Raw genomic sequence first — 23,053 nt, 5'->3', positions numbered from 1 at the left:
TACTCTTTTGTTTTAATTTTGAAACTGATACATACTGGGAATATCGTTGCGTCTTATTATTTATGGTTGTGATAAAAAATCAGTGCCTGCAAATAAATGGCGGAAAAATTTATTTCTTTAGCGGCTTTTCGGATTAATTTAAACTATAATTCCAGCAAATTTTTGAAATTAAAAACAAACACAGCAGAGCAATAGCTTTATTAAATTTACAAGTCATGCAATAAAATATTATTAGACGGATGTCATTTACATAACCTTTTTATCATTTTTTTTTCCATCTAGGAAACAAGGGAAAACAAAAATGGACAAATTTGCATATACTATCAGGTATGAAACCATCGATGATTTTGTACATATTTACATTTGACAGGTACAATATCCAACATGAATAATGTAAACATTAATTACTTTAATTTAATGATTATTTAGATGACATATCTGGCTGTAATATTAAAAGTAAATTCTCTAGTATTTGTCTAAATATTGTAATATATTGGTCACACATATACCATACTGGGACAAAAGAATGACATCGTTATTTCAATTGACATAAGTCTGCCGTGTATTTTGATAAAACTGATGAAATTATTGATTTAAAACTAATTTACTACTGTTTGAATTTCTAATAAATTCACAATTTTAATTTCAAAATCTATGTTTGAGTTTAGCAAACTGCACATTTATTAATTCTTCATTTGAATCTAATTAATTAATTAATTAATTAATTAATTAATTAATGCAAAGTGGTTTGCTTGTTTTTGTTGGCAAGGACTTTGAAATATAAATATAAATGAAAATAATCTACTGCCATATTTAATTACTTCCTGCCCAAGTTTGTAATTCTGATAAAAGTCCTAATTATAGAAAACTGGAAAAAAATCATGCTTCTGGTCACAGCTTTTTTAATATGTTTTTGTCAGAATTGTTGAAAAAACAAAAAAAATAATTTTCATGAAAAATCTAAATAGAAGCATAATTTTTTATGACAATTTTACAATAAAAATAAATGAACATATGCACCATAGTGATTGTTGCAAACAGATTGACCAGAAAGTTTTTTGTTTGTTTCCTGGGCTCAGTACTATGCAAAATCAGCTAAGACATTTTTTGGAATAAAATATCATATTGAGAGAAATATTTATACTGTATGTTGTTGTCACAGAAAATTGGTTTAAATTACTAATTTCATCATACGTAAGGAGACAGAATTGAGTAATATAGGCAGATACTGATCTTCAATATCTATATGAATGGACTGTTCGAACATAAATACACATGACAAGTCTATGGTACAAAAAAGTTCACCGTGTTGATATCAATGAAGTCATTAACTCAATATTTTGGGAAAAAATTGGGGTACACTCAGACTACAACACAAAAGGAAGCCAGTCCCCAGCTTCATTACTGAGTATAAAAAGAATTGAATAGATCCCAAACGTAATGAATAAAACCTTCAGGAACTCTGCCTGCAAAAGGAAATCTCCAATTTTCAGTTCAAACACCATCTTTTTCATCAAGCAACAAATGATGGGAACAATTTCTAACTGCTCTATCCAATCTCCATGTATTATGAACCCATATTTGGAAGTCATGAATATTCATGAGAAAACATCTAGGTGCTGCCTGATTGGCTCCTGCTATGGCAACACATTATTACCATGGTGACCAACAATCACTACATCTGATTTGATTTGTGTATTTTTTTCCAAAGAGCATGTTGTTGCTTACATTGCAAGGTTTAACCATCATCTCTAGTTGAACACTTTATGAATAATTAAAATAATAATAATAAAAAAAAGAATGAACATAGAAAAAAAGTTGAATAAATGTATAATTTGATTAGCTTTTTGACATGACTTCCTCAAACAATAATGTTAATTTATCCGACTCTTTGTTGGACAACATAGGATGCTTCATAAACTCCTTTCAGACACAGCATGTTCTTCCAGTCAAATATGAAATTCCTGTCTACATGATATAAATCATAGTACATCTCAGTGCATTCTTTTGCATTACTTCACATTAAAGTTATTAAGCAGAAAAACCAGTCAAAGGTGAAAAATTAAGAAAGAGCATCAATTGACCTGTTCTTACTTAAACTTTGGCCATTTTTCTCTGATTTTTCTGCATCACTTCTTGTTTTCATGGCTTAATCACCCTGGGTTATTATCAAAGCAAAACACGGATATTAAAATACCTTAAAATTTCCTGCTGAGAGGCAACAAAGCATTTTACAGGTGTCATTTTGCATAGTCAATATTAAAATTGTGCTTCATATTAGCTAGGCTTTTTGGATTCATGCATACAAATGTCCCCTAGAACATATTATTTATATGAATTGCCTGCTCTTAATGTATGGAATATCTTAGATGTGTTTTTTTTGCTTTCTCAATCAATATTCAGGATTCCATGAAGCATAATAATGTCACAAAAATGGCATTTTCAAGTAGGCGAGAGGGTATATTGTGGTAAGTGAAGGAAATTTTTTATATCTGCCAATCAAATGAAGATGATGGAATTTACTAAGGTAAGGAAATAGGAATTCAAAATAACAATGTTTGCAGGCGAATGAATAAGGGGTGTGAGAAAAGATGAGTTTTTTCCAGTTGCTAGGCTACCTGACACGGGATAGCATCAGTCTCCTAAGCAAAGACAGGTTGCTATACTTCCGGTTAACACAAATATACAGTTACATGCAGTGATTTTATTATATCAGCTTCAGTTCTGTGCCGAACTTGTCGATTTGTTATTGTCGGCGTTCAGTCTTTGAAATTTTACAAAATGTGACTAAAATATGAGAAGCATATGCACTGATATAGTAGAATGCTATTTGTGAAATGTTTCTGTGATATACAGGTTTGTTTTTTGAGGGGCAACATCCAAAGCTGTTAAACTTTTGAAATACTGCAGTTTATGGCTATACAAATAAATGGTTTCAAAATGAAACCCCTGTGTTCAGTAATGTAGCAACCAAAGAACTTTTTCTTAATTTATTATGTAATTAAGGAATGGTTCTTTCAAAATGTGGGTGGTAGTAGGATGAAAAGTGAGTCGAATGGGTGACGGGGTATGATTAATACTGCATCATTTGAACTTTGTTTAAACTAAAAAAATAAATAAAAAAATAAATAAATAAATAAATGAATGAACGAACGAATGAATGAATGAATGAATGAATGAATGAATGAACATATATTTATATACGATTAACTAAATATGTAAAACTATATCCATTTTACATTGAATACTGGCACAAAGTCTTATCCTCTGCTGCTGAAAATCAGAATCACATTATGGAAGCCCATGTTAATTACAAAATTTAATGTCTAACTTTAACTAATGAAAGTCAAATTTCAAGATTAGAACTCAAAATCTTTAGATTTGATTTCAAAATTTAGAGATTATATTCAAGATTAAATATTATATTTTAGCATGGCCTTAATTAAAGGCTTCCATAATTTGTAATGAATGAATAAACACCAAATATGATTATTGTATTAAGAAGCTCATCATAATCACAGTTCAAAAAGTCAAATCTGTTATTAGGTTCTGTAGAATGCATACAATTTGTTTAGCGGTGAGGATAACTCAATCATGCAGATTCACATTCACAATAGACTTTCAAACATTAATGGCCGACAAGATCTCGTTAAGAGTGAGAGAGTCATGAGACTTTGCCCCTCAAAAAGAGTTTAATTTTCTCCCTGACACGATGTGTCATGTCATGTGGCCTTTTTGTTTTTAACAAGATCTTGGTGACGATTTGTATTTAAAATCTATTGCAAAATTATCCGGCTAATAATTAAAGTTTTGGTGATAATTTTACCATGTTGGGCCTGTTAAATTTCTAAGACATATTGTTTACAATGACAGTATCTGATTCCAGTACTATATGAACTGTAGTAAGAGCCATGTGATTGGTGGATACTAAATGTATAACAATATTATTTAACACAAAGGATGACAGAGAACGTTGAATAATCATTTTGCTACTGCATATCACCCATATTTTATATTCCATATTTAATAATTAATACTTAAAGTGGAATTCATCACTTCAGGGAATGTAATGTTTTTCATACTTTTGATTTTTTTTCCCTGACAAAAATATTCACGTCATGATTTACCTTAAAAGAAAAAGATTTACCTTAAAAGAGTCCTTTTAAAAACCCAATAACTGTTACTTTTATTCGTTTAATAATTACTTGACCAGAGTCCCTCCAATAATAGCAGAAAATTCAAAAATGGAAATTAATAACAAGATAATGCAATATTCACATTAATTGACACATTTAAAGTAAAAATTCAAAAACAAAATTCTACCTATTGTGAAGGGACAAAGGAGATAAAACAGATTTAGCGGATTTCAAATACTACAATGAAAGGATTACTAGAAATATTTACTCCTATTTTGCCTTGGGAAAAAAAACGAGCTTTAAAAGTTCTATTAAGTTAATTACACTCTAATGGATCAATTTTCAATGTAATTTACATAAAATACAAAGTGATGAGCCGATATATATGAGATATCATAATAGTGACCTTGCTGAACATGGGGGTTAAGTATTTTATTATTGTATCATATTGTTAGCTCTGACCTCTTCCTCCTTAACAAACACCTCAAAAAGCAATTGATCACACTGATACAAATTGAGAAGTATTTTACTTTTTATGGATCAGAGTAAAATGAAGTGAATTCCTCACGACCTATCAAACTAATTTCACTCTCATGTGGAGAGATGAGAAAAAAATAATTCCAGATTCGCTTTAGTTTCAGTCGAGATGACAAATTTCCTGCCACACTGACAGGCGACTGATTGTCATAGAAGTTGAACAAAATTACAATTAACAAGCGAGAAGCGATGAGAGACACGCTGCGATATTAGAAATGGAAATGCAAGAATGAAAAGAACAACACTGGCACTTGTCAATTACTGAAAAATGAATTGCATGACTGAATTAACTCATAATATTATTAACCCCAAAGAAAACATTATTCTTGAAATGGAAGTGCTTGACCTTTTGTAATACATCTATGCATACAACGAGGCTTAAAGAGAACAGGGAAGAATAATCATCATTATTTGGGATTAGTCTTTGATCTTAAAACCACTACCGTATATCTCAAATCCCGCTATTATTAAAAACTAACCTTATTCACAGTATTTTGCTAATACTCGTATGAGTAAAAGTTATAACAAAATCAACTTAAGTTAGAAATAAGATTTATTTAAAAAAAACTATAGTGAAAAGTGGGAGAGGTATTATACATTTCTCTGATTAGCCAACCATGGGAGAGAGGAATATAAGAATTTCATGAAGGTGAATTATAGTAATTTTCATGAGAAATGAATGACTTGAAAGTAATGTACAAGACTGGACAAAATTAAGCACCGTTTGATGCAGGCAGAATGTCAATTTCATTTGTAACTTGTGCTTAGAATTTGTGATGAAGCAGAATTGCCAGGCTAACTGTCAAGTTCCATTTTTCTGCTTATTTTAGGAAGGCAGATGAATAAAAAAAATATCATTCCTATGTTGATTAATTTCCTGTAGTGTGGTTTATTATCTGTTCTTTCTATTTATAATAAAAAAATGACATTCAACAATAATATAAATATAAAAAACACAAAAAAGTTTCAGTATTCGCTTTTGGAATTTACTTGTTTAAAAGAGTAAGAGCAAAGAAAGATATTTCTAGATGACTAGCCTAAAAGCAATGATAACCATATTAAATTAGAAACAAGTATATAGATGATGAAATTTCAAAACTTGATATTAGACTTATTATAGTTTAATATTCCCATTAGTGATGTAGCAATCTGAATGAAAACCGACAATAAAATATATTATTACAACACAGAGAAAAAAAGCAATGGACATAATCAGTATTAAGAGTAGTCATGATTTGGTTAATTCGGTGTCTCAAGGTAAATTTACAACCTGTCAGGATTCAGATTGTGATTACAGTAAAAAATCAATACCGTCCATCCTTCGGAGGTGTAAATCACTGTCAAAGCACCGAAGAAGGACTCTTTTCCTTGGCTTTTTTTGAAGAAAAAAATATATATATGATAAATTTTTGTGTTTTTTGCACAATGAGGAAAACCAATGTTGACTGGATAATGTTCATTTGTTTATCTTTGTTGTTGTGATGTATAAAGCTATTTTAACCGATGGAATGTGTAGACATTAGGTGACCTTTGACCCTTTGATTGCCATGCATGATGTGATTGCTTTTCTTTTGCTTGTCACATTTTGATTAAGAAAGAAAGATACTGTGACAGGGGAAACTAAGAAAGATGATACTGATGTAGGAAACATCTTTCCCTCTTTTGCATCCTTATAACAAAAAGTTGTAGCTATGCTGAGAAGGTGAACAAAAATCGTTAAGGAGATCAAAGCCAGTACTATAATACATATTTTTTTTCTTCAAAAAAAAGAAAGAAAATTATCAATTGTGGAGATTACGATTGTGAAGTGAACATATTTCATTTCAATTTTCATCAACTTGATTTAACTTTCTTACTTCTAGTCTAACCTTTTCACCACTGGTTCCCTCTTTTCATCACAAATTCACAAAATAGTGCAATTTTATAGTCTGCACTTTCTTTCAGAAAATTGGGACAAAAATTTTATGAGTAATAACTGAAATTTTACTCAAATTTTGTCTGTTGGCTCCAAAAATAGGGTTCATTTCAGAAATATTGAAGAATATATAAAAAAATATATATATAAAAAAATTGGAAACAAATTTGGGTGAGAAAGTCTGGTGGTGAAAGTGTTAAGAGACATTCAACTGTAAGAAATTAACTTTGATTGGTGAACCCATGAAAGGTGGTAAAAAGTCCCAGATGCCTAACAATGGTGGCCATGCAGTCAAGTAAGAAAGCTTAGAGGATCATTAAAAAAAAAAGTGGAATTTATGGAAAAACTAAGGCAGGTTAAAGATTGTAGGCTATGGGTCAAAGACTAGACTTATAAACACAATTACATCATCTGTTTAATCAAGCAAGTTTTTACAATAGGGATTTTGAATTTTGCACTATTTGAATTACTTGGGAGACCTGGGAAGATGGAATGTAGGGTAATTTTTGTTTAATATGTCATCATGAATATAAGTAGAAGTCTGATGTGATTCAATTTCATTTAAGGAAAATCAGTTTGGAACACCCCCCCCCCCCCACACACACACACACACGACCATGAGTACTCCAAACCTGTCCCAGGATATCAATTGGTCAAGTTTTTTTGTTAAAACATTAAAACACCAAATTTCAACATTTTCAATCCACTTTGCATTTCAACTCTACATATAACCATGTATTAACTCAACATTGACAAAGGCTGAATATCATTTCTTGTAAAAACAAACCCATCTGAAGGAATGCAGCTCGTAAATCACCCTGTTTGCGTTCACACTTTGTGACAAATTGACCAATGAGGCGTGTACTTGGTGACCACGTGAGAAACAGCCAACAATGCAGCTTGTTTCTTTTTATATAGCAGCGGTGAGTGATTAGCGGGAGTGAATGATTTCAATGAGCAGTCAAACTTGTATGTCAGGTCCTTGTGTTTAAGTCTTGTATCGCACATTTGTCCATCATAGAAAATCAACTGATGATGATACATCATATATACATGTTTACAGTGATGGAACATAAGAACAGCTAGGATTCTATTTTACTGGAAGTTGCCTGCGATTGGACATTTCATGGCATTTATTGGTTCTGCATGGTCTCTTTCCTTCATGTTCGCCGTCCCTGGTTCAAGTTACTGTCGTGCAACATACACTTGTGTCGGTCACTATTTTTGCTTTCATCACTGAGTTATTTTAAATTCTTGTGTTCCATGTGATTGAACCTAATATTGGCTGAATTGTTTTTTCATTTAAATGAGTATTTGGGTTTATACTTTATACCCCAAAAAGTCAATAAACGAGAGTTAAAAAATTTTGGAAATTTCAATTTGAAACAACTTTATTGGGCTGCTTATACCTAAATGACTAGCTTGTTAATGGTTAGTTAGATGCACCTTCTCCCAAGGAGAGTATAAGCAAATAATTATAATTTGTATATTCTCAAGAAAAGGAATAGACTGGATATACAATGTTCGTAAATCATGAAGAATATGCACAAGTCACATATGCAATTAAGCATAATAGGCCAAAGTATATATGTTGTTAGTGACTGGGAGCTTGTCTAAAAAATAAATAAAAAAACGATTTCTGCAAGAAATCTTTAAAATAACAATAACAAATATCAATTTTTCGAGAATTAAAGATGAACTTTTTACAACTAGAGTCTAGAAAAATCTATTTCTCATGTAAAAAAAAAATTGGCATTTTATGTAATCAATGAGGTCTTAGTGAGAAAAGTGGAATTGATTAAACGTTATATGAGAATCTGCTGAGAAAACGGAACATCAATAGACCAGAAAAATGAAAAATAAAATCACATTGACAAAGATTGAAGACCTAAACGAAGGGTTTTACTTCAAACACAAAAGAACACTTGATTTGACTATAAATCTAGCGTAGGAAGTTATTGACAAGTATTGAAAAATTACATTTTTGTCATAACAATCTATCCCTTGGGAATGAGTACATGTTACAGCAAGATGCTTTCGCTGCAATTCCAATAAAGTAGCTGAAAGAAAATCATTTTTAACTTCAAAACTAATTTAAAAAAAAAAATTATTATTACATAGTGGGCAAGCCATTTATTATTTTGGCTTTATGTAATCATCATTTTCAAATACCGGGTAGTCATGTCTATAACTTTTTATTAATTTATAGTATAATTATCAAAATAAAAACAAAGAATATATTTCCGATGTTGGTGTTGATTGTTCTAAACAAAATATTACAAATAATTGAATCAAAACAATGACAGATTTATTAAGTATGTAAAGTCTTAATTTGATGTCACAATCTGGAGTACAAACAATTTATCTATGATTGGATTGTTATTAATATTTATCTTAAATCAGTAATATTCTGAAAACTATATATTTTATTAAAATATAGTTAAGGCTTGTTATCGAGGTACATTCTTCATCATTTTCTTTACACAGTGGGATTGCTATACAGAATAAATATTGTAAGTGATTGAATCAGGGGAGATAGGAAGGGTTAGCAGAGTCTTCACACAGTAAGTTCTATACATAGTAGAAATAAACGTGAGTGAGTCAGGATTTGAAATAATTCAAATTATATAATATAATGTACAATATATGTACAAATAATAATAATAATATTCATCCAATTGTTCATTTGAATTGTTATATACATCTCGTGAAAGATTTGGTGAAGGGAATATCATATTAGTATGTCAGGTTTTGAAGATGGGGATAAATGATAAAAGGGAAAAAAATGGCCAAATATGGTGTGTGAGGTCATTTAGTGTTAAATACAGTATGTAACAAAATGGCCAAATATGGTGTGTGAGGTCATTTAGTGTTAAATACAGTATGTAACAAAATGGCCAAATATGGTGTGTGAGGTCATTTAGTGTTAAATACAGTATGTAACAAAATGGGTAAGAATAGATGGGTATTTTGGGTATGTGTGGGGTACGCTAAGTGGGATAGATATGATGACGGGTTGAGTAGTGGTTGTAACAAAATGCATTGAGTAAGAATGAATGGGTGTTTTGGGTATGTGTGGGGTACACTAAGTGGGATGGGTATGATGACGGGTTGTGTAGCGGGTCTAGCAAAATGCATTGAGTAAGAATGGATGGGTGTTTTGGGTATGTGTGGGGTACACAAAGTTGGATGGGTATGATGACGGGTTGTGTAGTGGTTGTAACAAAATGCATTGGGTAAGAATGGATGAGTATTTTGGGTATGTGTTTGGTACACTAAGTGGGATGGGTATGATGACGGGTTGTGTAGCGGGTGTAGCAAAATGCATTGAGTAAGAATGGTTGGGTGTTTTGGGTATGTGTGGGGTACACAAAGTTGGATGAGTATGATGACAGGTTGTGTAGTGGGTGTTACAAAATGCACTGGGTGGGAAAGTATGGATGTTTTGGATATGTGTGGGAATTTTACTAAGTACATACAAATATATGGGTGATGGATTGTGTAGTGGGTGTAACAAAATGCACTGGTAAGGAAAGATGGGTGTTTTGGGTTTGCATAGGATATACTAAGTAGGATGGGTATACAAATTGGTTTCTTTATATGCAATATTTTATTTGAATAAGCAATCAAATTTTAACATGAGACTGTAAACTGTTTAATTTTTGACGCTATAAATTTTTGCGATATGATAATTTGACAGCATTTATGAGTATAAAATTTCGTAATAATCGCTATGACTCACAAGCTAACGAAAAGTTAACTAGTGTGCTACAAAATGAGAGTCTTGAAATTAAAATGACTTATAGTAATCAAAAAAAAAAATTCCTTAGATACTTTCCCCACATATCCAATCCTTGTAAAATCTGACTTATAATACTAAGAAATACTGAAAAAAATCTGTTCCCTTAGTGCAAGAACTTGTGACTACACACAGACTTTAAGTGAGTCTGCAAGTTACTGACGTATGCACGTAAAATGTCTATTATTACCAATATTCCTATTTTTCATAATAAAAGTGTCAATATTTCATTCTTGGTCAATGTTTTTTTTATTCAGCTGTACACATGTAATATCACAAAGCAATAATTCAGAGTTTCATTATGTTTCCTGAGGAAATGAAAAATTCATAACATAATGTAATATTTAAAACAAAAGATATTAATCTCTGAGATTGGACTTGCTGGGAGTCAGGTCAGGCCTCAGTACCCAAATTATAACAACCTAGTATCTACTATAAATTAGTGATTATATACAAGACTTTTATCGCAAAGCTGCCCTCCACATTCCCAGTCCACCATACACACGAGAACTGAAAGCAATGTATCTATTAGAAAACATACCCAATACTCCTGCCATAGAAATGGAATATTCCATTCTGGTTAAAGGAGTCTAAATTATTGAAACTATTCTTTTAGGTAAATGGAAGAATAAATTGTGTATTATAAGAATTATATAAAAAAAACAAAGAATCTGACCTTCAAAAAAAAATATTGATGAGTTAATGCCTATACATTTACGTGTTTAAAAGCTATAAAAAGTACAATTTAAATAAGCTGATGTGTTACTTGGTATTAACCGAGCAAATCAAATATGCTAATTGATCTCTTGTCAGTATTAAAGGTAAAAAAAATTACAAACATATGTTGATGAGCTTTAAGAGAACAAAGAATTTATGCTAATTGATAACTCTAAACAATTAAAAATATGCTAATGAGGCGTTGCTTTGTTTGCTGGTAATGCTTTTGGAGAACAAAGAAAATATGCTAATTGTCACTTTCCACATGATAAAAGCTGTCAAAATTACAAACAAAATATGCTGATGATGTGTTGCTTTGTTTTACTGTAAAGCTTATGAAGAACAAAGAAAATATGCCATGTGTTGAAGCTTTTGCAAACTTTGAACTTTCCAGCATTCCTTGGAAAAGCATTGTTTGTGAGTTTGTTCATAGAATTATACGATAAAGGTGTGCAACCTTCATAACCATGTATGGCGAACAATCTCTTGCACTTTGTATGCTTTGAATATGCGTCAATCAATCTTATTTCTACCAAAAGCGTCATAGAATGCAATGAATGCTCAGAAAAATTTGATTGTATAAACAGAAATGAAAGATTTTTGTATCACTACCAAAAACAATCTGAGTTGAGACCTAATCATTTTTTTTGAAAACTCACTAATTTGCATGAGAATCTCAAGAAATGTTGGTTTGTCTTGCGATTTGGGGATTATTTTCGTGGGGTGTTCAATTCGCATGAGATCTTCATCGCATACCACACATTTGCATATATTATCGAATAAATTTTTGAAATCATATGACGAGTGTTGAAAATATAAAGGACCAACAAGAAAAATCATTTATTTGCATCAAAACAACTAATAATAGGGGGAGGGTCATCAATACCTACATTGACAAAAATATTATTTTTCACTTTAAAAGTGTGAAAGTAATAAATTAAAAATGACATGTGAATGTTTTGAGCGCTGTGCATTTTCCTATCAAAAACTGACATATAAAAGCAAAAGCGAGTTTGAGTTTAACACAGAGGTAGAAGAAAATCTTCCCGCCAGCTATAGAAAGTCAGTCTGGAAGATAAACATCCGCATGGGGCTATGATTTATTTGAATTTGTAGCTGGCTGTAACAGATTACATTCAATCTATACGCTACATAGAACATTAAAATTGATTTTTCCAGAGAAATTTTGATAGGGTTTACTCGGGCAATGTCGGATCAGGAATATTTCACTAGATCCAATGAGTTTTCGGTTCCTCAGAGAGTCTCTAGTACTTTCCTGTGGGACTCCATTTCCCTAAGTATAAATCTAGGTAGCATACATGCCAACAAAACACAAATGAATTTATAAAATTTTACATTACAAGTGTGTAATGGGAGAAAAACTAGCTCCCAGAAGGAGTTTTTTCATCTTATAACACCAGTAAGAGAAATTTTTGTACAAATTAACTATGACAAGTGGGATAGTCTCAGAGCTCAAATCACAACAATCTGACTTCTTAATCTCATTTCTCTATCTTGCCATTCATTTCTTTCTGAAGGATAAATTTGCGATTTTTTTTTTTGTTTCGATTTGGTGGTGGAAAAGAGGCTGAACACTTAATTGTATTCCAAAATCTGCAATATTCTTTTATAGAAAACTGATTTTAGATTCAGAAATCTAATTTGCTAGCACAAATTTTAATTTATCATTGGGAAAGAAAAAAACGTAACTTATAATATCACAGTCAGCGAGTGTTTGAATTTCATGTAAAACAACGTATTTTACACACGTTGTATATGTGGCATGGGACCCATATCAAACATGACACGGCACAATAACAATGCTATTTTTAGTACCGATAAGTGAAATATGGTATTTCACAGGAATAAATCTGATTGCAGACGTGAACATGAATGTACCGATAACAAAAATGTCACCGAAAGTGGTTTTCATGACGTGATCGGTTATTAATATGACAGGTAATGCAAGACGGGTGACATGATGCAAATCTCCCATAATCCAGCATTTCTGACGACAAAATGGTTGAACACACAACCCTAGAGGTAAAATTAATCAAACCCATGAGTAAAAAATAATAATGAATCCTATTTTCAATCAAATATCAGAAGAAAAACATTCATTATATTGAAAAGAAAAACAAATTTAGTCATAATTTTGTTCACAAATTGTTATTCGCATGATTTGTCGGCACTCAGTGCTAGCCCATTCAGTTTTTATCATTCTAAAAGTGTCTGCGTTATTGGACATCAATATTGCAACCACTGCACGTCTTACTGCTTAACGATATCTTTTCAGAAAACATCATAAACGGAGCACTGACGTAAATGAAAATTCTATACAATCATTAGTAGCAACTTTCATATTTTCTCTCTAAATAGCCATACTGTTTGGCCATTTCACTAGGGAACTGATTTGCTTATATTGTCAAATATTTGAGAAGAAGTACACATTTCCTGTTACTATTGTATAATCTTTTTTGGGAAATCAGGTGGCCAATCTACTAAATAAGCTTTCATATGCTTTTATGCTTGATCAAGAAAAGACATTTTTGGTGATATGGTCGAATTAATTCAAGTTGCCTTTGTGTTATGGAAAAAGCAATAACTTTTGAAGCCCGCTGCTATTTATCGCTAAATACCTAAGTCGTTGTGTACCTGTCAATGTCTCCAGTAAACTGTCACCCTTTTCTCCTATTCGCTTATTTCTCACTCTATATTTTACATCTTCACTAAAATTGTTGGGAAATTGTTTTGCTTAATTATGCAGCTATTTCCGGAGCAGGTTAACAAGAAATGAGATGGAAATGAATGACCTGTCAACTTAGTCATGCTAATCACCAGTCGGGAGTCACCTTTCAAGGCCAGGTGACTTAAAAAGTATTAGAAACTTACACGTATATTTCAAACTTTGCTCTGTGAATTCAGTATGCCTTTTGTAAATCAAGGGAAAAAGCTATTAATAAATAAATATCCCAAATATTAAGCATGTAAATCAAAAATATTTAACTAAATATAAAAATGAAAATTCATAACTTTGATAAAAAGACATCCGGGAGAAACAAAATTAAATGAATCAATATTGAACAAAATATTAATATTTTACAGTTTAGACTAGTGGCACCAGCGTCCTATTTCTCCATTACAGTATAAAATTGCATATCTTACATAGAGTTATGTTTTCAATTAAAAGTATTATTATAACAAAATTTTAACTCTGGTAAGTAAACGATAATGATGAATATATGATTCTCACTACACAAATATGATTTGTGATTAAACAAAATCCTCATTGTTAGATATTGGAAGGAGAAGAAATATCAATTTTCATATTTAAAGAATTTTGCCGAAAAAAAGACTGATAAAATATTTGCTAGGAGGTAAATCATATTATTCTGACTACTTAAATATTATTTATGATTGAAAAAAAATCTAGACTGTTAGAAGTTTGAGGGAGGGGGGAATACAAATTTGTATTTTTATGAATTTTGAGAAAAAAAGATTGATAAAATCCTAGTGACAGGAGGTAAACCATAAATAAAGATATTATATTGTGGGTCAATGATGGGGTATACGGTGGATTACCTGCGTCTTTCAGCGTCAACCACCCAAAGTTGTACACCTGTCAACAAGAGTCGTGGTAGCAGACAAACTGTCAATTGTCAGATAAAGAAGAAAAAAAAAAACAGGGAGAAAAATACACATGCATGAAATGATGTCATTAGCTGATTTAGCTAATGGATGGTGGTAGCATTCCTAACCTGGCCACTATATGTATGTAAACTGCTTGTAGCAACATTATACGACAAATGACACATCAAAATGGCTTAAAAGACCAATTAAGTCATAATTTGGCTTCCATACAATCACATTCCCCCCCAGTGTACCATCAAGAAAGAATGCAAAGCCCATCAATGAAATTTGCAATATTTTATTTCCTCCGGCAGTTTATGAAAATAAAACTGAGCAGCCTGATTGACGCCTGAATACAAGAGAAAAGAATGAGACCTTTTTACACGGAAACAGTGATAAATTTTGTTGGAAGAGTACTTTACACATGACCTTGTGGCCTCATGATTAATTAAGTGAGTAAAATACTCATTGCCACTTGACCCCTGCCCCATTTTCACTCCTTTTTGTAGCAATTTGGCACTGAGTAGTGACTTTTAACGATGGAGCTCGCAGCCATAAGCATAATCAAAATGTTATGTTTTCCTGCAGCTAAATAAATCCTACAATGAGAATGGACCTATTTAGTATACGCCATAGCAAAATTAATTGAAGCAAAGAAAAGGTGGCAAAAGTAAAGGACTACGTAAGTATAATTTATTTCTACCCTAAACACAAGCATTAATTCTCTTTTCCAGCCTCCCTATTAATTCTCAAAGAGACAGAGGAGTGGGGGATTTGATTTGTATTGTTTGTTTAACGTTCACACTATGGTACGGATTTCTCTAAATTATTTACAATTTTAATAGTTTAAACTTTTCTTGCTGTGCTATTTTGAACGAGTTATCATTTAAAAAAAAAGAAAACTTATGATGTACATTAATCATAATCTACTTCAGAACTTTTTCTTTTCATGGCCTCTTTTCATAAACTATAATTTCTGTAGTTATTTGGTTAACCTCTTCACCACCATGATTGTCAACTTATTGTAAACCTTCCGCAGACACAGTTGTCCTCTTCAAAAATAGGTTTCCTTATTTTTATTAAATATTGCATTCATATTCTTCAATGAAAACCTATTGAATAAATGTATGTAACTACAGCTTGGGTGGTCCAAAACCAACAATTGTAATATACTGTCCACTTTGGAATTATGAAACTATCTTGCATGACCTCTGACCTCTATGTAGCAGCCAATAAGAGGCTACAAATGGTGTCTTTTGGAAGATTAGACCAATCAGATCATTCTGAAGTTCTACATTTGTGTTAATTCCAAATAAAATGTCATATTATGAGTATAAATATGTGTAATTGCATAGTTTTAAACATAGCAAAATTATATATGCCTTGAATAGATCTTTGAGAAAGTTTTTCAATTACAAATATTTTCCAAATTACTGTAAAACCAATTATTTTCACTGAATTTAATTTCACTATTTTGATTTATTCACTGTGGTTTAAGTTCACAAATTTGAAAGTAAAACAATGAGTTTATTGCTGTTTTACATGTTCACACGCTTTTAATTTAGTCAAAATAGCAAAATTAAAACCTGGCAAACAATTAATGTATTTACAGTATACAGTTTATACTATGCTCTAATTTCATGGGAGTTATTTAAGGTTCAAGTCAAGTTCAAAGTTTGCACTACTGAGTATGTTACGGCACATACATGTATGTGCAATGCATTGTGGGAAAGAAATCCCATTGTATATCATAGAAAACTATCATCACACATAAAACCGACTAAATTAAATATCATTTTTTTCAAATGTTTCAACATTATCATAATTCACATCAATAATATATATTATATCATATAAAACTTTTCATCCTGTCACTGAGAAAAAATTTAAGATATGATGATTTTATTTGAGCATAGACTATCGGTAAATGCAAATGCTGGCCATTTTCCTCAAAATTTCAAATTCTTTTTTTTCTCAAGAAATTGTGACCCCATTTTTGATACCCTAATGGCATGAACCAATAAAAATGAAAACATAAAGATGATGACAAATAAGCTTCAATTCAACTCAAACCTACTTAAAAACACTATCTTAATTGCATGTCAACTATGATAATGGTGACATTTTATAGTGGTGTGGTATACTGCTATTTGTACATAATATGATAACAAAATATTTACTTGAAATATTGAGAAATTTGAAAGCGACACTATCACGCCACTGATCTTATCAATATCAGTGTTGCAGTACACACCAATCACACTGCTGCACATTACACTTATCAAAATCTTTGCTGTCGTGCACACCAATCACACTGCTGCATTTTACACCTATCCAAATCAGTGCTGTAATACACACCAACTACACTGCTGCACATTACACTTATCAAAATCTTTGCTGCAGTACACACTAATCATACTGCTGCACATTACACTTATCAATATCAGTGCTGCAGTACACACCAATCATACTACTGCACTTTACACTTATCAATATCAGTGCTGCAGTACACACCAATCACACTGCTGCACATTACACTTATCAAAATCTTTGCTGTCGTGCACACCAATCACACTGCTGCATTTTACACCTATCCAAATCAGTGCTGTAATACACACCAACTACACTGCTGCACATTACACTTATCAAAATCTTTGCTGCAGTACACACTAATCATACTGCTGCACATTACACTTATCAATATCAGTGTTGCAGTACACACCAATCATACTGCTGCACATTACACTTATCAAAATTTTTGCTGCAGTACACACCAATTACACTGCTGCATTTTACACTTATCAAAATCAGTGCTGCAGTACACACTGCTGCACTTTACACTTATCAAAATCAGTGCTGCAGTACACACCAACCACACTGCTGCAGTTTACACCTATCCAAATCAGTGCTGCAGTACACACCAACTACACTGCTGCACTTTACACTTATCAATGTCAGTGTTGCAGTACACACCAATCATACTGCTGCACATTACACTTATCAAAATCTTTGCTGCAGTACACACCAACCACACTGCTGTACTTAACACTTATCAAAATCAGTGCTGCAGTACACACCAACTACACTGCTGCATTTTACACCTATCCAAATCAGTGCTGCAGTACACAACAATCACACTGCTGTACTTAACACTTATCAAAATCAGTGCTGCAGTACACACCAACCACACTGCTGCATTTTACACCTATCCATATCAGTGCTGCAGTACACACCAACCACACTGCTGTACTTAACACTTATCAAAATCAGTGCTGCAGTACACACCAACCACACTGCTGCATTTTACACCTATCCAAATCAGTGCTGCAGTACACAACAATCACACTGCTGCACATTACACTTATCAATATCAGTGCTGCAGTACACACCAATCACACTGCTGCACATTACACTTATCAAAATCAGTGCTGCAGTACACACCAATCACACTGCTGCACATTACACTTATCAAAATCTTTGCTGCAGTACACACCAACCACACTGCTGCATTTTACACCTATCCAAATCAGTGCTGCAGTACACACCAACTACACTGATGCACTTTACACTTATCAATATCAGTGTTGCAGTACACACTGCTGCACTTTACACTTATCCAAATCAGTGCTGCAGTACACACCAACTACACTGCTGCACTTTACACTTATCAATATCAGTGCTGCAGTACACACCAATCACACTGCTGCACATTACATTTATCAAAATCTTTGCTGCAGTACACACCAACCACACTGCTGCACTTTACACTTATCCAAATCAGTGCTGCAGCACACACCAACTACACTGATGCACTTTACACTTATCAATATCAGTGCTGCAGTACACACTGCTGCACTTGACACTTATCCAAATCAGTGCTGCAGTACACACCAACTACACTTATGCACTTTACACTTATCAATATCAGTGCTGCAGTACACACTGCTGCATTTTACACCTATCCAAATCAGTGCTGCAGTACACACCAACTACACTGATGCACTTTACACTTATCAATATCAGTGCTGCAGTACACACTGCTGCACTTTACACTTATCCAAATCAGTGCTGCAGTACACACCAACTACACTTTGCTGCACTTTACACACTTATCCAAATTACCTCAGCTGTTTCATTTCACAGCAAACTGCAGCATACACTGCTATATACATTATTTGCTCCTGAGTTGTCTACTCATTACATACATACACCCACGCATGCAGCACATAAGTCCTGTTTCAGGTTCAATAATGTTCTCAATAAAAACTATAATCACAACAAGATTCACCTTTCAAGATACAATTTGATAAATGTCCGCACTTCAATAATAATTAATAAACTTTATGCAATTTGTGCCAATATTGCCTGGAGTAGAATTGTTATTAATGGTTAAAATGAATTTATGCATCATAAAAATGAATGAAATATCGCCGTACAATTTTGTTCTTATGAAAAATCATTGAACCGATGAATAAGCAGATTAAAAGTGGTTAAAATATGAAAAGAGCGTACTAATGTCATCATTTTTGATTTGTGAAGCTAGTTAATCTAATCACAGCAATTGCAAAACAAGATATTGTATTCATCTCGAGTACCGGTAACATTTTAGTGTACAATTATTTTTAGTTAAACAGAGCAAAGTAATTTGATATTCACAGACAATTATATACAAGATTTATTAATAACAAAATATTAACGCAAAGCTGAAGATAACGAAGATATAAAGTGAGTCAGCTGCCTGTGACTGGAAGGCCATTTCAATAAATGAATGACCACATGACGGCAGTTATGTATGATGTATGCAAGGTGGTCATTACCTGCTTCATACAGTATCATTTTAAAGAGTTGTTATATCTAGCTATGAGATAATTTTAATCATTGAGAAAAAAGAACAATAATATAGTACCATATTTGCTCCATTAGAAGCACATCTCCAATAGAGGTGCATGTACCATATTCCCTCTATTAAAAGTGCATCTCCAATATAGGTGCATGTACCATATTCTCTCTATTAAATGTGCATCTCCAATATAGGTCCATGTACCATATTCTCTCTATTAGAAGTGCATCTCTAATAGAGATACACATACCATATTCCCTGTATTAGAAGTGCATCTCAAATAGAGGTACCATATTCCCTCTATTAGAAGTGCATTTCCAATACCACATACCATTAGAACTCTATTAGAAGTGTAAAAATCATATTCCCTCAATTGAAAGTGCAGCTTCAATAGAGGTGCATGTACTATACTCTCTCTATTAAAAATGCATCTCCAATAGAGGTACATGTACCATATTCCCTCTATTAAAATTGCATCTCCAATAGAGGTCCATGTACCATACTCTCTCTATTAAAAGTGCATCTCCAATAGAGGTCCATGTACCATATTTCCTCTATTAAAAGCAGCATTTTTAGTTAATGATACATCATAATCTAATTTGGTCATCAATATGCTATTATGTTACCATTCATATTGCATTTTTAAGTCAAAGCAATCCAAACAACTGAACATATTGGTGTCTGAAATGAACTTTCAATCTGCAATTTCAATGCATGATAAATTCTTAAAACTTCTCTTGAAAATTGCAGACCTGAGAGGAATTGTCAATATTGTATTTGCTTTACGATAAAATACTTAATTTTAGCTGGAATTATTTTTCGCTGAAAAGACATTTTGGCTGTTTTTATGTTTAAGTTTATTTTCACTGATTTTTTATGAATTGAAAGTAAAATATAGGAAAAATGGTATTTTCATTGGATTATATTTTTACTGATTTGTCCCTTCAGCAAAAATAAAATCTAAGTGAAAATAAAGTACTTTACACTATTAGAAGCGCGTGTGCTTATGTACGTTTATACATATGTGTTTCTATGGTAAAAATAAGTCTTATTTCATTGATCCAGTATACAAGACATGCAATTTTTAGTTTATATGCTCCTCTATTGGAGCAAATACGTCATTGTATCTGGCTCTACTAAATGATTGACATGGCAAACAACTCAGTATTTCAACCTAGTGTATATACGGCAAGTCAATACAAGTTAAAAAGAAACATCTTTAATTGAGGCAAACAATTTTATTCCACTGGCAGAGAAATCTTTTTTCTTTCAATTTTGCTGCTGTCTTTGTCAATCTCGGTGTAATAGTAATCAGCAAAAATCCAAACTTTCAAGACAATCTTCTGGGAAATGTTCACATGCAGTATTGAAACAGGGCTGCCAAGTCTTATTAACATAGACAATTTACAGACATTTTGACAAATCGTTTGAACTACAGGTTGGAAAACTGTCAATAGTTCTTGAATACAATCAGCCATTTTCAAAATATATCAATGATGGCCCAGTGGGATGAATTTCTAGTTAAATTTAACAATATGAGAAAGGAATGTGAATTCTTTTATTGCAATTTCTGATTGCAACCAGTTCTGTGTAATTTTGAATTTGTTATTTTTCTTCTTTATTTTCCATTACTATGAATAAAGAAAGCCAAAAATAAAACGTTTTATCTCTACAGGCATGTCAATCTAAATTGTATAAAGCTTAGGTTGTTCACAGATGACTGTTCATATTATTGGCTATACAACTACAGGTTTTACATAGTACAAAAGATTCTATTGGTTAGCTTGATTGCCAAATAAGGTAGCTTAATAGTGATTGGCTAACAATTTCAGTGATACTGTAAGCCTATGAGACAATCTTTGGTAGTTAAGGAAAACAGCATACAGCAAATTTAATATTATTTAAGAATTTGTTTGAAAACTTTATACCTCTCTGCTTACATTTGAAATTGCCCTATACAAAGTCCCTATACACAGGGCTTACATTTTTAACAAACCTAAGTGAAGAGCTGGTGAAAAAGGCTCCCTAGTCTTGAAGAAAAAACTACTCAGACACCCAGGAGAACAAATTGCAAATGTAGCTTTGCCATTAAAGTATTAAAATCTGTCATTGAAATTTTAAATTCACAGGTAGTTACAAAAAATTGTACAAAAGTATACTGCTAGAATATCTTGCAAAAGTAGTTTCACCAATTGACAGTTGTGTAGACTGTTTCTTGTTGAGGTAGTAAAAGGCCCTGACCTGTCAGTTGTAGTTATTACTAGGCTAAGTATTGAATGTATTCTCAAGTTACATAGTTGCCTATCTTCTATGTAACATGTTTTGAGTGAACATCATACATTTTGCATATACCTACTAGCCCTGGTTTCATTTACTTTATCCATAAATATTACATTAAGCACTATACTATTACATTTTCCCATTTATGCTACAACATTCCGCCACTCTTTTAAAGTCTTGGAAGTCCAAGACAACCATTCTCTCAACATACATTATTAATATGTTGGATCCAAATTTAAAATCAACAAAATTAACTGAGTTTTACCTTAAAAAGGAAACATGGATAACTTTCTATATTTTTGAACAGTATTTGTTTTTGATATTGTGTCTTGATAAAAGCATTAGAGTATGATTTATTGAAAAATTGGGGCAGCAAACGTAGTATTCATTCAATGAAAACACTTTCATTTTTTTCTTGCTATCTGGTATATGGAATAAATAAATTTAAAATACTCAAAATTGTCCATATTGTCTCTTATTCTAACAAAAATATCGGAATGATTTATCATTGGTTCTGTTGTGGAGAGCATTGGGGTTATTACATACTATTATTTCTACAAGTTTTGAAAAATTGAAACACAGACTGGGTTTTTATTCTTAATAATTCCTAATAACAAAATGAAGAAATTGATTTTGTCAGGTTCAGAAATTGTTTTTTAATTTTAAGTGTAAAAGAATATTGTTTCATACTTTTAGATGTATACTGCACCACAATATGAATTATTTAGTTAAAAAAATATGAAATTATTTAGTTTAAATAATATTTAAAAACTTATGTCTATGTGAATTCTATGATTATAAGTTTTGCAGTCCCAGCATCAATTAAGTCGTTCATAATTTAAGACAAAGTCTGACCTTTCTCATTGTTATATTACTGGATTATAACATAAATCATAGACGCAGGGAAAAATTAAACTGATGGAAAGGCCTCTTTGATGAAAAACAAACGTACTAATCATTAATAAAAGAACATGGAGACAAAATTGAGTGTCAAGCGATGGCATGTATCAGTTGTATGTTTGGAGATAAAGTTACTGTATACAGTTGACACGTGACACTGACGGGTACATCAGGGGAAAATGTAGCTTCTATCAAATTATTAGGAAACAACTGTGACCAACTTAAAACATTTACCATGCCATTAGAGACTACATCTATCCTACTCTCTCTTCTCTACCTACAAACAGTTTTTAATTCAT

The 23,053-nt window shown here is 32.1% G+C and overlaps 1 long non-coding RNA gene across 1 annotated transcript in view; it reads left to right on the top strand.

Moving 5' to 3' along the window:
- The first annotated feature begins 280 nt into the window (after positions 1–280).
- LOC144359226 (uncharacterized) overlaps positions 281–23,053 on the top strand; it is a 31,045-nt gene continuing 8,272 nt past the window's right edge. The window contains exons 1-3 of the long non-coding RNA XR_014929717.1: positions 281–327; positions 2,404–2,527; positions 15,323–15,416. This is a non-coding gene — a long non-coding RNA (uncharacterized LOC144359226). The remainder of the gene's footprint in view (positions 328–2,403; positions 2,528–15,322; positions 15,417–23,053) is intronic.

The sequence above is a fragment of the Saccoglossus kowalevskii genome, chromosome 6, assembly GCF_978046115.1.
Source record: "Saccoglossus kowalevskii chromosome 6, keSacKowa6.1, whole genome shotgun sequence".
Lineage (NCBI taxonomy): Eukaryota > Metazoa > Hemichordata > Enteropneusta > Harrimaniidae > Saccoglossus > Saccoglossus kowalevskii.
This window is presented reverse-complemented; position numbering and strand designations above follow the sequence as displayed.